General features: G+C 39.7%; 1 non-coding gene across 1 annotated transcript; it reads right to left on the bottom strand.

The window, feature by feature from the left end:
- Window positions 1-2,454: 2,454 nt before the first annotated feature.
- LOC112719308 (small nucleolar RNA R71) lies at window positions 2,455-2,562 on the bottom strand. Its single transcript, XR_003161614.1, has one exon. It is a non-coding gene; the product is annotated as a small nucleolar RNA R71 (small nucleolar RNA).
- Window positions 2,563-11,058: the final 8,496 nt, after the last annotated feature.

Here is an 11,058-nt window from a genome sequence, read left to right as displayed (position 1 = left end):
GCTTGCCATGGAAAGGAGTAGGAAGAATTGGATGAAGACAGTAGGAAAGCAGAGAGACGGAAGGGAAAGCATCTTCATACGCTTATCTGAAGTTCCTACCAATGAACTACATAAGTATCTCTATCTTTATCTTTATGTTTTATTCGTATATCAACCATACCCATTTGAGTTTGCCTGACTAAGATTTACAAGGTGACCATAGCTTGCTTCATACCAACAATCTCTGTGGGATCGACCCTTACTCGCGTAAGGTTTATTACTTGGACGACCCAGTACACTTGCTGGTTAGTTGTGCGAAGTTGTGTTTATGCCATGGTATTGAACACCAAGTTTTTGGTTTCATCACCGGGGATTATTTGAGTTGTGAAAAGTATCGATCACAATTTCGTGCACCAAGTTTTTGGCGCCGTTGCCGGGGATTGTTGAGTTTGGACAACTGACGGTTCATCTTGTTGCTTAGATTAGGTATTTTTTTTTTCTTCAGAATTCTCAAGAATGAATTCTAGTGTTTCAAGGTGATGTTCTTGTCATCACCAAAGCTGATTGATCTTCATCAATTTAGCTCATGAATGCAATGTTCTGCTGAAGCTTGGCTAGCCATGTCTAATTCCTTTAGACTGAAGCTTTAGACTAACATTGCATGATTCTTGGAATTCTCATTAAGAATTTTGATACCTTTTTCCACTTAATTTTCGAAAAAACACAAAAAAAAAATTACAAAATCATAAAATCCAAAAATATTTTTTTTGAGTCTAGTGTTTCATTTTAAGTTTGGTGTCAATTGCATGCATTCATTCATGTGTCTTAAGGATCTTCAAGTTATTCTTGATGATTTCTTACTCTGATCTTTGAATTCTCTTGACTTGAGTGTTTATATGTCTCATATGCATTCTCATTAGTGTCAGTAGTATACAAACTGCTAAGTTTGGTGTCTTGCATGCATTGTTATTTGATTTTAGTTGTATTTTGATTATTCCTTATTATTAAAAATCCAAAAATATTTTTAATTTGTGTCTTTTCAAGTCAATAATACAGAGAATTGAAGATTCAGAATATACTGCAGAGGAATTGCACAGAAAAGGGCTGGGCGTTCAAAACGCCCAGTGAAGAAGGACAGACCGGCGTTTAAACGCCAGCCAGGGTACCTGGTTGGGCGTTTAACGCCCAAAAGGGTATAGTTTTGGGCGTTAAACGCCAGAATGTGCACCATTCTGGGCGTTTAACGCCAGGATGGCACAAGAGGAAAGATTTTGTTTTCAAATCAATTTTTTTCAAGTTTTCAAAATCTTTTCAAAATCAAATCTTTTTCAAATCATATCTTTTCAATCAAATCTTTTTCAAAATCAATTTCTTTCTACTTTCAAAAATACTTGCTATCAATTAATGATTTGATTCAACATTTCAAGTATGTTGCCTTTTCTGTTGAGAAAGGTTTAATGTTTGAATCATATCTTTTCTTGATAGCCAAGTCATTAATTTTCAAAATTAAATCTTTTAAAATGTTTTTCAAATCATATCTTCTCCATCACATTTTTTTTAAAACCAATCATATCTTCTTAACCACATCTTTTTCAAAATAACTTTCAATCAAATCTTTTTGATTTCTAATTTCAAAATCTTTTTCAAAAATCACTTTACTTCTTTCCCACTCTTATTTTCGAAAATCAATTAGTGTTTTTCAAAATGTTTTCAAAATCCTTCACTTAATTTTCGAAAATTACTTCCCTTCTTCTCACATCCTTCTATTTATGGACTAACACTATTCCTTAATGCAAAATTCGAACTCCATCTTTCTTGATAAGTTCGAATTTTCTACTTCTGTCTTCTACTTTTCTTTTCCTCTGACACCTAAAGGAATCTCTATACTGTGACATAGAGGATTCCATATTTTCTTGTTCTCTTCTCTTTCTTATGAGCAGGAGCAAGGACAAAAGCATTCTTGTTGAGGCTGATCCTGAACCTGAAAAGACCTTGAAGAGAAAGCTAAGAGAAGCCAAAGCACAACTCTCTGTAGAGGACCTAACAGAAATCTTCAAAGAAGAAGAACCTATGGCAGCCGAAAACAACAACAATGCCAACAATGCAAGGAAGGTGCTGGGTGACTTTACTGCACCTACTCCCAACTTTTATGGGAGAAGCATCTCTATCCCTGCCATTGGAGCAAACAACTTTGAGCTTAAGCCTCAATTAGTTTCTCTAATGCAACAGAATTGCAAGTTCCATGGACTTCCATTGGAAGATCCTCATCAGTTTTTAGCTGAATTCTTGCAAATTTGTGACACTGTCAAGACTAATGGGGTTGACCCTGAGGTCTACAGACTTATGCTATTCCCTTTTGCTGTAAGAGACAGAGCTAGGACATGGTTGGACTCTCAACCTAAAGAAAGCCTGGACTCTTGGGAAAAGCTAGTCAATGCCTTCTTGGCAAAGTTCTTTCCACCTCAAAAATTGAGTAAGCTTAGAGTGGAAGTCCAAACCTTCAGACAGAAGGAAGGAGAATCCCTCTATGAAGCTTGGGAAAGATACAAACAATTAATCAGAAAGTGTCCTTCTGATATGCTTTCTGAATGGAGCATCATAGGTATTTTCTATGATGGTCTGTCTGAACTATCTAAAATGTCTTTGGATAGCTCTGCTGGAGGATCTCTTCATCTGAAGAAGACGCCTACAGAAGCTCAAGAGCTGATTGAAATGGTTGCAAATAACCAATTCATGTACACTTCTGAAAGGAATCCTGTGAACAATGGGACTAGTCAGAAGAAAGGAGTTCTTGAGATTGACACTCTGAATGCCATATTGGCTCAGAACAAAATATTGACTCAACAAGTCAATATGATTTCTCAAAGTCTGTCTGGAATGCAAAATGCACCAAGCAGTACTAAGGAAACTTCATCTGAGGAAGAAGCTTATGATCCTGAGAACCCTTCAATGGAAGAGGTGAATTACATGGGAGAACCCTATGGAAACACCTATAATCCTTCATGGAGAAATCATCCAAATTTTTCATGGAAGGATCAACAGAGACCTCAACAAGGTTTCAACAATAATAATGGTGGAAGAAACAGGTTTAGCAATAGCAAGCCTTTTCCATCATCTTCTCAGCAACAGACAGAGAGTTCTAAGCAGAATAACTCTGACTTAGCAACCATGGTCTCTGATCTAATCAAAACCACTCAAAGTTTCATGACTGAAACAAGGTCCTCCATTAGAAACTTGGAGGCACAAGTGGGTCAGCTGAGCAAGAAAATTACTGAACTCCCTCCTAGTACTCTCCCAAGCAATACAGAAGAAAATCCAAAAGGAGAGTGCAAGGCCATCAACATGGCCGAATTTTGGGAGGAAGGAGAGGCAGTGAACGCCACTGAGGAAGACCTCAATGGACGTCCACTGGCCTCCAAAGAGTTCCCCAATGAGGAACCATGGGAATCTGAGGCTCAAAATGAGACCATAGAGATTCCATTGGACTTACTTCTGCCATTCATGAGCTCTGATGAGTATTCTTCCTCTGAAGAGGATGAGTATGTCACTGAAGAGCAAGTTGCTAAATACCTTGGAGCAATCATGAAGCTAAATGACAAGTTATTTGGAAATGAGACTTGGGAGGATGAATCCCCTTTGCTCACCAAAGAACTGGATGACTTGTCTAGGCAGAAACTGCCTCAAAAGAGACAGGATCCTGGGAAGTTTTCAATACCTTGTACCATAGGCACCATGACCTTCAAGAAGGCCTTGTGTGACTTAGGGTCAAGTGTAAACCTCATGCCTCTCTCTGTAATGGAGAAGTTAGGGATCTTTGAGGTGCAAGCTGCAAAAATCTCACTAGAGATGGCAGACAATTCAAGAAAACAAGCCTATGGACTTGTAGAGGATGTTTTGGTAAAAGTTGAAGACCATTACATCCCTACTGATTTCATAGTCCTAGAGACTGGGAAGTGCATGGATGAATCAATCATCCTTGGCAGACCCTTCCTAGCCACAGCAAAGGCTGTGATTGATGTTGATAGAGGAGAGTTAATCATTCAAGTGAATGAAGAATCCTTGGTGTTTAAGGCTCAAGGATATCCCTCTGTCATCATGGAGAGGAAGCATGAAGAGCTTCCCTCAAAACAGAGCCAAACAGAGCCCCCACAGTCAAACTCTAAGTTTGGTGTTGGGAGGCCACAACCAACTTCTAAGTTTGGTATTGAACCCCCACATTCAAACTCTAAGTTTGGTGTTGGGAGCTTCCAACATAGCTCTGAGCATTTCTGAGGCTCCATGAGAGTCCTCTGTCAAGCTAATGACATTAAAGAAGCGCTTGTTGGGAGGCAACCCAATGTTATATTTTATCTATTTTCCTTTGTTATTTTATGTTCTTTTGTAGGTTGATGATCATGAGAAGTCACAAAATCAATGAAAAAAGCAAAAACAGAATGACAAACAGAAAGAAAAACAGCACACCCTGGAGGACGCACCTACTGGCGTTTAAACGCCAGTAAGGTTAGCAGATGGGCGTTTAACGCCCAGTCTGGCACCATTCTGGGCGTTTAACGCCAGAAAGGGGCACCAGACTGGCGTTAAACGCCAGAAAAGGGCAAGAAGCTGGCGTTAAACGCTAGAAATGGGAACCAGTCCGGCGTTTAACGCCAGAAATGGCTAAAAACGCAATTTTGCTTGCCATTTGGTGCAGGGATGACTTTTCCTTGACACCTCAGGATCTGTGGACCCCACAGGATCCCCACCTACCCCACCACTCTCTCTCTTCTTCCCCCATTCACCAATCACCTCAACACCTCTTCCCCAAACACCCTTCACCTATCAAATCTCATCTTTCTCTTCACCACTCACATCCATCCTTCATAAAACCCCACCTACCCCACCATTCAAATTCAAATCACTTTCCCACCCAAACCCACCCTCACTTGGCCGAAATTAGCCCTTCCCCTCTCCTATATAAACCCATCTTCACTCCTTCATTTTCACACAACCTAAACACCACTTCTTCCCCTTTTTGGCCGAACCACAAAGCCATTCCCTTTCCCTTCCATTCTTCTTCTTCTACTCTCTTCTTTCTTCTTTTGCTCGAGGACGAGCAACAATTTTAAGTTTGGTGTGGTAAAAGCATTGCTTTTTGTTTTTCCATAACCATTTATGGCATCCAAGGCCGGAGAAACCTCTAGAAAGAGGAAAGGGAAGGCAAAAGCTTCCACCTCCGAGTCATGGAAGATGGAAAGATTCATCTCAAGGGTGCATCAAGACCACTTCTATGAAGTTGTGGCCTTGAAGAAGGTGATCCCCGAGGTCCCTTTTTCACTCAAAAAGAGTGAATATCCGGAGATCCGACATGAGATCCGAAGAAGAGGTTGGGAAGTTCTTACCAACCCCATTCAACAAGTCGGAATCTTAATGGTTCAAGAGTTCTATGCCAATGCATGGATCACCAAGAATCATGATCAAAGTGTGAACCCGGATCCAAAGAATTGGCTTACTATGGTTCGGGGGAAATACTTGGATTTTAGTCCGGAAAGTGTAAGGTTGGCATTCAATTTGCCCATGATGCAAGGAGATGAACATCCTTACACTAGAAGGGTCAACTTTGATCAAAGGTTGGACCAAGTCCTCACAGTCATATGTGAAGAGGGCGCCCAATGGAAGAGAGATTCAAGAGGGAAGCCGGTTCAATTGAGAAGGCATGACCTCAAACCCGTGGCTAGAGGATGGTTGGAGTTTATTCAACGCTCAATCATTCCCACTAGCAACCGGTCCGAAGTTACCATAGACCGGGCTATCATGATTCATAGCATCATGATTGGAGAAGAAATAGAAGTTCATGAGGTTATAACTCAAGAACTCTATAAGGTGGCGGACAAGTCCTCTACCTTGGCAAGGTTAGCCTTCCCTCATCTCATTTGTCACCTCTGTTATTCAGTTGGAGTTGACATAGAGGGAGACATCCCCATTGATGAGGACAAGCCCATCACTAAGAAGAGGATGGAGCACACAAGAGACCTCACTCATCATGAGATCCCTGAGATGCCTCAAGGGATACACTTTCCTCCACAAAATCATTGGGAGCAACTAAACACCTCCCTAGGAGAATTAAGTTCCAACATGGGACAACTAAGGGTGGAGCATCAAGAACACTCCATCATCCTCCATGAAGTTAGAGAAGATCAAAGAATCATGAGAGAGGAGCAACAAAGACAAGGAAGAGACATTGAGGAGCTCAAGCACTCCATAGGATCTTCAAGAGGAAGAAAGAGCCGCCATCACTAAGGTGGACCCGTTCTTTAATTTCCTTGTTCTTTATTCTTCTGTTTTTCGAAAATTATGCTTATGTTTATCTATGTTTGTGTCTTGTGATCATTAGTGTCTTAGTGTCTATGCCTTAAAGTTATGAATGTCCTATGAATCTATCACCTTTCTTAAATAAAAATAAAAAATTGTTCTTAATTGAAAAAAGAAAAAGAATTGCATGAATTTTAAATTTTATAACAGTTTAATTATTTTGATGTGGTGGCAATACTTTTGTTTTCTGAATGTATGCTTAAACAGTGCATATGTCTTTTGAATTTGTGGTTCATGAATGTTGGCTCTTGAAAGAATGATGAAAAAGGAGACATGTTACTGAGGATCTGAAAAATCATAAAAATGATTCTTGAAGCAAGAAAAAAGCAATGAAAAAAAAAAGAAAGAAATAAAGTTGTGATCCAAGGCAATAAGAGTGTGCTTAAGAACCCTGGACACCTCTAGTTGGGGACTCTAGCAAAGCTGAGTCACAATCTGGAAAGGTTCACCCAATTATGTGTCTGTGGCATGTATGTATCCGGTGGTAATACTGGAAGACAGAGTGCTTTGGGCCACAGCCAAGACTCAATAAGTAGCTTTGTTCAAGAATCATCATACTTAACTAGGAGAATCAATAACACTATCTGGATTCTGAGTTCCTAAAGAAGCCAATCATTCTGAATTTCAAAGGATAGAGTGAGATGCCAAAACTGTTCAGAGGCAAAAAGCTAAAGGCCCCGCTCATCTAATTAATACTTATCTTCATAGATGTTTTTGGAATTCATTGCATATTCTCTTCTTTTTATCTTATTTGATTTTCAGTTGCTTGAGGACAAGCAACAATTTAAGTTTGGTGTTGTGATGAGCGGATAATTTGTACGCTTTTTGGCATTGTTTTTAGTATGTTTTTGGTATAATCTAGTTAGTTTTTAGTATATTTTTATTAGTTTTTAGTTAAAATTCACTTTTCTGGACTTTACTATGAGTTTGTGTGTTTTTCTGTGATTTCAGGTATTTTCTGGCTGAAATTGAGGGACCTGAGCAAAAATCTGATTCAGAGACCAAAAAGGACTGCAGATGTTGTTGGATTCTGACCTCCCTGCACTCGAAGTGGATTTTCTGGAGCTACAGAAGCCCAATTGGCGCGCTCTCAACGACGATGGAAAGTAGACATCCTGCGCTTTCCAGCAATATATGATAGTTCATACTTTGCCCAAGATTTGATGGCCCAAACCGGCGTTCAAAGTCACCCTCAGAAATTCCAGCGTTAAACGCCGGAACTGGCACCAAAATGGGAGTTAAACGCCCAAACTGGCATAAAAGCTGGCGTTTAACTCCAAGAAGAGTCTCTACATGAAAATGCTTCATTGCTCAGCCCAAGCACACACCAAGTGGGCCCGGAAGTGGATTTTTATGTCTTTTACTCATCTCTGTACACCCTAGGCTACTAGTTTTCTATAAGTAGGACCTTTTACTATTGTATTGAGACATCTTGGTAGCTATCTTCATTCTTATGCTATCTTAGATCATTGGGAGGCTGGCCATTCGGCCATGCCTAGACCCTGTACTTATGTATTTTCAACGGTGGAGTTTCTACACACCATAGATTAAGGTGTGGAGCTCTGCTGTACCTCGAGTATTAATGCAATTACTATTGTTCTTCTATTCAATTCCGCTTGTTCTTGTTCTAAGATATCACTTGTTCTTAAACTTGATGAATGTGATGATCCGTGACACTCATCATCATTCTCACCTATGAACGTGTGACTGACAACCACCTCCGTTCTACCTTAGACTGGGTGAATATCTCTTGGATTCTTTAACCGGAATCTTCGTGGTATAGGCTAGAACTGATGGCGGCATTCAAGAGAATCCGGAAGGTCTAACCTTGTCTGTGGTATTCTGAGTAGGATTCAATGATTGAATGACTGTGACGTGCTTCAAACTCCTGAGGGCGGGGTGTTAGTGACAGACGCAAAAGAATCACTGGATTCTATTCCGGCCTGATCGAGAACCGACAGATGGATAGTCGTGCCGTGACAGGGTGCGTTGAACATTTCCACTGAGAGGATGGGAGGTAGCCACTGACAACGGTGAAACCCTTGCTTAAGCTTGCCATGGAAAGGAGTAGGAAGAATTGGATGAAGACAGTAGGAAAGCAGAGAGACGGAAGGGAAAGCATCTTCATACGCTTATCTGAAGTTCCTACCAATGAACTACATAAGTATCTCTATCTTTATCTTTATGTTTTATTCGTATATCAACCATACCCATTTGAGTTTGCCTGACTAAGATTTACAAGGTGACCATAGCTTGCTTCATACCAACAATCTCTGTGGGATCGACCCTTACTCGCGTAAGGTTTATTACTTGGACGACCCAGTACACTTGCTGGTTAGTTGTGCGAAGTTGTGTTTATGCCATGGTATTGAACACCAAGTTTTTGGTTTCATCACCGGGGATTATTTGAGTTGTGAAAAGTATTGATCACAATTTCGTGCACCAGGGACCCCGGATCGCACAAGGAGAATCAATTTTGGGAGCCCCAATCTTATGAAGAACTCCATCAACACTTGGTGCAACAAATAGGGAATCTTGGGCATAATGGAGAACCAAGCATTGGTGGGAGTTCCAAGATGAGTTCAAGCACAAGCCGCCTTGAGAGGAGCTCCCCATAAGTCCAACTTAAGGACAATAAACAAAATTGCTAGGTGGGAGACACCCCACCATGGTAAAATCCTTTCATTTTCTCTTTTGTAAATATTGGTAGAATTAGTTTAATTTCATATTTTGATTAGTTTGTTGAGTTTAATTAGTATTTTAGTATGTTAAATAAGGTTCTAAGGTGTTTTGGTAGCTGTTTGGAGGTTTAGAATGCTTAGATTGGTGCAAAAACATAGCAAAAATTTTTGAAAAATAGAGCACCATCCACGCGTACGTGCACTGCGCCCGTACGCGTGCATCAAGCATTTTGGACCATCCACGCGCACGCGCCATGCGTGCGTACGCGTGGATTGAGAAGTTCCACCCCCCATACATTTTCCAGAGAGTTGTGCCTGCGCCGCACCAACGTTGTGCCTCTGGCACAAACCCCATTCGCGCGCACGCACACATGACGCGTACGCGCCACTCTCGAAAGAAGCCATCGACGCGCGCGCGCAATGCGTGCGTACGCGTGGATGCCCTTTCTTCCATCCACTTCTTGTCTTCTCCTCTTTCCATTTCTTTCCTTCCCCTTTCTTCTTCCCTCCTTCTACCCCTCATCCAACACTTCCAAACACCATTGATAACCATTTATTTTAGTTAGTTATTAGTTAGTTAGTTAGTTAGTTAGTTAATTAGTTAGTTAGTTAGTTGCTTAGTTAGTTTAGTTTTCATTTCATTGTCTCTTTTTCATTATATGTGTTTGATTGTTATTCTTGTTTACCATTACTTGTTGCTGAGTATTAAAAAGGGATGTTTTCTTAACATCATTATGTTTATCATCTTTGTTGGATTCTATTGTTGAGGTTATACTTTGCTACTTGGTTTTGAGTCCTTCATGCTTACCTTCTGAAAATACCAAGTGATGAGAATTGCCTTCGAGCTTATAACTCATCTTGAATTACATGATTTGGCCACCATGTGGTTTGAGCCTTATTCTGTGATTTGGAAAATTCTTGATGGATGATGTTGTGTATTTATCTTAATGCATTATATTTCATGATCATATGCATCCATATATGTTTGACTTGAATGGTTTCATGCTTCTTTAATGCTTGTTTTACCTTACAAGCTTACTTAAAGCATCTCAAGCACACTAGAATAAGTGACGTGTATGCTTCTTTTGTGACGTAACTTTTCATACTATTGTGTGTTCTAAAAGGCGCCTAATTTAGAACTCACATCCCTATCTTCACTAATGTCGCACTAATTCACTCACTTAATTCTAGTGATTTACCTCATTCCAATATTGTATGCTTCCTTGCTTTTGTTTTCCCATCTTATGGTTTATATTTTTGTTTTTCATGAATGATGCACCACAAGCAATAACAGAAGCAAGACTAAGAACACGCAGCAATCCGGAGATTCGTCGTACTCCCTTGCTCATCTTTGAATGCACCGAGGACGGTGCAAACTTTTAAGTGTGGGGAGGTCGTCCGACCGGTCGGCGATTTTGGGTGACAAGTTTCTAAATTCAACACTTTTGCATTTAATTTTAGTTTTTTAGGATTTTTGTTACATTTTCTTATTTTTGCATATATATACACAATAAGCTTAGTCAAAATAATGAAATTTTTCGAGAAAATTATCTATAGGGCATCTCAATTGATTTGAGTGAAAACTTTTCATAGAACTTGCTTGAATTATATATCTTGTGGATCATGTTTTGGAGCTAAGAACACAAGCAAGTGAGTTTTGAGCCTATTGATGTGGTTACAATTTATAACCACCTATTTTTCCTTCTTGTGTGTAATTATTCTCTTTCTATGATTGTGATCTTTGATTTGTTTGATTCTCTATTTCCATTATTTTGTGTATTCATGCATTTATATGATTGAGGCCATCATTTCATTAGCTCATTTACCCAAATAGCCTTACCTCTTATCATCCGTTGTTAGCCAAATTTGAGCCTACGGTTAACCCACTTATTCTTAATTTTAGCACATTACAAGCCTTAAAGCGAAAAACAATAATTGTCCTTAATTTGGATCTTTGATTAGCTTAGGCTATAGTGTGTGTATCATTCAAGTGTGGGAACCTTGGGACATTGGGGGAGTAAAAGGGTAGTTTTATATTTTTATTGGAAAT

Source organism: Arachis hypogaea, chromosome 10, assembly GCF_003086295.3.
Source record: "Arachis hypogaea cultivar Tifrunner chromosome 10, arahy.Tifrunner.gnm2.J5K5, whole genome shotgun sequence".
Classification (NCBI taxonomy): domain Eukaryota; kingdom Viridiplantae; phylum Streptophyta; class Magnoliopsida; order Fabales; family Fabaceae; genus Arachis; species Arachis hypogaea.
Note: the sequence above shows the minus strand (reverse complement) of the source record. Positions and strands in the feature narration are given on the sequence as shown.